Raw genomic sequence first — 4,836 nt, 5'->3', positions numbered from 1 at the left:
CCAAGGTTCTTTCTTGTCTCCTCCTGGGGTCGCCTGAGCGTCACAGCTCCAGAAGCCTTTCTGCACGATAAGGGGACGGGGACGGCGTGGGGAGAAGAGGCAGCTGCGCCAGGCTGCGGTCGGACCCCGAGGCGGGGGTCCCGTTTCTTGGCAACGGGTCCCCTGCTCGGGTCGGGCCCAGCCGGCCCGGGCCGGCCTCTATCCCCTCCCCCTCCGAGGCTCCCGGAGTCCCCGCCCCCGCACCCGAGGCGGAGCCCAGGTGTGGCCTCGGGGGTGGGGGGGGCGCGGCCTGGGGGCGGGGCCGGCGTGGGAGGGGGTGACCTGCGCGCCACCGCTGCGAGCCGCCGAGTCCCCGACCCCGACGGGCCTGCGCGGGGGGGGCGGGGACCGGGAGGGCCCCGCGGGGGGACGACAAGTCTGCTTCCGCCCGGCCTCCGCCCGCTCCGGCTGGAACGAGTCTTTCCGGTGGGGCTACCCAGCCCGGGCCGCCGCGCCCAGCCTCCCGGAACCCGCCCCGAGCGGTGCGCGACCCCGCCTAGGCCCAGGGCGAGACCAGGCCGAAAGGTGGAGCCCCCGGAGGGAGAGGCGGGAGAACCCGGGTCCTGTGTCCCAGGCGCGGCGGCGGCGGGCTCCCTGGGCCTTTTCAGCCCCCGGCCTGACGTCGGATCCCGTGTGGCCCCAGGAGCACCCTAACAGAGCGTTTTGGAAACGCTTCCTCAGTGAGTCTGCAAATCAAAGCTCCGGTCCAACCTTATTACTTTACCTGGGGAGACTGAGGCACAAACAGATTGTACCAAGGCCGCTGTATGTATGAGTTAGCAAACCATAAGGGAGCCTATGGAAAGCCTAGGAAGAGCTACCGGAAAGAGGCCGGGATCTTCCCCCGGTCCTGAGTCCTGGGGTGTCTGGGCTAGACAAGAGGGGCCAGGTGACCCAGGAGGGGCTGCGTGCCCGCTGCCGGGACAGCTCCACGGGATGGACAGAGTCACATCTCAGCGAGGGTCCCGGCCTCACGAAATTAATGAGAATGATGCCTTTCTATCCTCAACCGGAGTAGAGATTCCGTTTAACCTCTGCAGACAGCAAGACAGGGACCACTCTCCCTCCCAGCCTGGCGCCAGCATGGACCCCAGGGCATGTTAACAGGAGCCAGGAATTGGAGGCGAAACATCCTTCATTTCCTCAGCGGTGGAACTAGTGAGGTCTCTGATTGCCAGGATCTGGTTTTTCAAAATAACATCATGCGAAGACCCAGGAGTGGGGGTGCCCTGGAGGATTCTTTTATCTGTTCAACCTTGAGTCAGACTTGCGATGAGCATTTGATCGAGAAACTTGGTCAGTTTCTCAAAATGCAAAATCAATCGCCGATTTTACTTTTTTACTTGGCATTTCCTTGGGATATTCCCAGTTCTGGGAATGAAAGATTATATAAACTATTGTCTTACATTCTGTCCCGATTAGCCTCCTTCCTCAATTCAGGATTTCCCTGGAGCCGGATGTGGCAGCTTCAGGATTATGACTTTTTAAAACATATATAATTTTGATGAATTTGTATCTGTTCCCCAAATTAGAAACTCCTTTAATTATAGGAGAAAACATTTTCAAAGAGAAAGGGTAGACCTTTAGCGCAAGCCCTGGAGCAAATGCTTCTAAAGAAAATCTCAGGGCAGGCAGGTCTGCAGCCGAGTGGTGAGGGAAGAAGCAAGCATGTCTTTTCTGCAGCTGTCAGGCCTCCCGTCTTGCAGTTAATTCTTGGCTAGAAAGTAAAGAATAAATGAAGGTTTGCTTAAAATTGTTCACGCCCCTACTTAGGATTTTAACTTGAGAGAAAGTGTGGTCTTGGTGAAACAGTTTTAAAACTGATCTTGGGTGGCAGATGAGGGGAATTTTCTCTCTTTAAAAGCGTTTCCGGCTCATAAGCGAAGAGAAAGAATGGCAGATAGAACATTTGCTGTTTTGCATCCCTAACGAATGAACAGATCTAGGCAGGATAAGCCCTGGCTACTGACAACTTGAGGAGAGAACCTGGGAGGTGCCTGGGTGGCTCAGTCAATGGAGCATCTGACTCTTGATTTTGGCTCAGGTCATGATCCCACGGTCTCGCTGGGCTCTGTGCTGAGGGTGGGGCCTGCTTAGGATTCTCTCCCTCTCTCCCTCTCCCTCCCTCCATCAAGATACTCCCCTGCTTGTGCTCTCTCTCCCTAAAATTAGAGAGAGAGAGAGAAGGAGAGAGAACTTGACATGATGTGCCTTCTAATGGAAAAACTCAGCACCGATTGTGTAGTATTGACGGTCCACACGCTCCTGTCCCCACACACAAATCAAACCCGCAGCCGATCCAGCCTCAAGTAGATCAACAACCAGCTTACGTGAAACACCAAGTACAGGGATCCTGTTAAACAATACTACGGGAACAGAATCACAGGTATCCAGATCATGTGACACTGTGGGACAAGTGACCGACTTCTTCAATAATTAATTGTAAGGAAAATAATCACATTTAGATTCTAAAACAAATGGCAAAAAGAAAAACAAGTGACAGTCATAGAACACTTGTAAATTTGAACACTGATGGGATATTTGATATTTAAAAAGTTATTACATTATTTCAGCGGGATACTGTGGTTACATGTTGAGGTATTTTATTTTATTTTATTTTATTTTTTAAAGGGTAGTGCATTTTTTTATTTTATTTTATTTTTTTTTTTAACGTTTATTTATTTTTGGGACAGAGAGAGACAGAGCATGAACGGGGGAGGGGCAGAGAGAGAGGGAGACACAGAATTGGAAACAGGCTCCAGGCTATCAGCCAGAGCCTGACGCGGGGCTCGAACTCACGGACCGCGAGATCGTGACCTGGCTGAAGTCGGACGCTTAACCGACTGTGCCACCCAGGCGCCCCATGAGGTATTTTAAAACTATTGGGGCGCCTGGGTGGCGCAGTCGGTTAGGCGTCCGACTTCAGCCAGGTCACGATCTCACGGTCTGTGAGTTCGAGCCCCACGTCAGGCTCTGGGCTGATGGCTCGGAGCCTGGAGCCTGTTTCCGATTCTGTGTCTCCCTCTCTCTCTGCCCCTCCCCCGTTCATGCTCTGTCTCTCTCTGTCCCAAAAATAAATAAACGTTGGAAAAAACTATTTTAAGATATTTTTCATGTGTTTTGGAAATATCTGCTAAAAGATTTACAGATGAAATGATACGATATCTGGGATTTATTCCTAAGTCATTTTATGTAGTGGTAAGGAAGGTGGGTATGGTTCGAAACAAGACTGGACATCAGTCATGGGCATATGATGGTTTATTATATTATTATGTCTATTTTTTCTTATGTTTGAATTGTTTAATCTTTTACTTTTTGCACAGTGTATTCAAACTTGAGAACTGGCACTGAAACCTGACTGAACTGTCTGGCCTGGAGCACGGGACAACTGGCCCATGGCTTGCTCTGTGGCTTTGCATACACTGGTTCTCACTTATCCATTTAGGAAACATGGAGGGCTTTCTGTCTGCTTGAGCTTCTGAAACTGTGGAGCTCACACGCTAGGTTAGAAAATGATAAGGAAGGATGCCTCCAGATGGAGGTGGGGAAGCCTTTGCAAAAGAATTGGTGTTTGATATGAGTCCTGACAGATGGGAAGGAGTTCCCTGGGTGGTGTCAGTTCATCTTCTGTAAGATAAGATGGTTAGACTGGATCTACAAGGATCTACTTAGTCCTAATAGATTCTGTGATTATAACCTGCCTATAACCATTTCCCCCCGCCCCCGTGTGTGTCCCTCCAGGGAGTTGAGAGACCCCCATGGACTTCCTGCCATCATCCTTTATTTTGTTAGCCAAAGCAATCCAACTTGAGCTGGTGGCCTTGAATCTCTCAATTGTGTTTGGAGACCAAAACATTATCACATTAGCCAGTCCATAACCTTCTTAGGGAGTGGTCTCTCAGGCTCGCAGATTTATTTCCATCCATCTAGCTCCCAAGGCATTTCGCTTAAGTAACCTTAGCTTTACATTTGCTGGCAGTTATGCCCAGCGTTGGTAATAAAGATCATTTGCTTATCAAAATGTGAGTGCCTGCCATCGATACTCTGAGCTTTCCCAACTGCTCTTATCGTCCCTCTGTCCCTGTAAAACATGGAGTTCAAGATACAGCATGCAGCCTGGCCTTCTGGTTAACTAGTTCATCTTGATACTCTGCCATAACAGGTTGAACTTTGTGCTTTGATGGCCCTTTTGCCCATGTGACACGAAACGTCTGCTAGGGCAAGGCTTGAAATGGCCGTGGTCAACAGACAAGTAGTTGACTGTATCACATCTCTATTATGGAAAATTATGTTTGTTTTTTTCTATTTATTCTTTTTATAATCTTGGTTTTAATGGACATTTACACTTTATTTTTTTTTTTTTTTTAATTTTTTTTTTTCAACATTTATTTATTTTTGGGACAGAGAGAGACAGAGCATGAACAGGGGAGGGGCAGAGAGAGAGGGAAACACAGAATCGGAAACAGGCTCCAGGCTCTGAGCCATCAGCCCAGAGCCTGACGCGGGGCTCGAACTCCCGGACCGCGAGATCGTGACCTGGCTGAAGTCGGACGCTTAACCGACTGCGCCACCCAGGCGCCCCGACATTTACACTTTAAAAGAACAATTTCTGAAACTTTTGGAGAAGATAAGAATCTTTAAATTTGGTTGCTATATGTTTGTTGAAAGAGTTTTCCTGGGTTCAGAAGCAGTCAAACACATTGTCTTCCTACGGACCTAACAAGCATCTTTCAGTGTGATTCAAAGCCTCGTGGAAGGCTGGGAATGTTAGGAGCGCCTCTAATTTTTGCTGCTATA

At 49.6% G+C, this 4,836-nt stretch overlaps 1 long non-coding RNA gene across 1 annotated transcript; it reads left to right on the top strand.

The window, feature by feature from the left end:
- The first annotated feature begins 318 nt into the window (after positions 1–318).
- On the top strand, positions 319–4,060 carry LOC147573518 (uncharacterized). Its single transcript, XR_015244839.1, has 2 exons — positions 319–2,481; positions 3,363–4,060. It is a non-coding gene; the product is annotated as an uncharacterized LOC147573518 (long non-coding RNA).
- The last annotated feature ends 776 nt before the right edge of the window (positions 4,061–4,836 follow it).

This window comes from Puma concolor, chromosome E2 (genome assembly GCF_028749965.1).
Source record: "Puma concolor isolate L17-30 chromosome E2, mPumCon1.1.hap2, whole genome shotgun sequence".
NCBI lineage: Eukaryota > Metazoa > Chordata > Mammalia > Carnivora > Felidae > Puma > Puma concolor.
This window is presented reverse-complemented; position numbering and strand designations above follow the sequence as displayed.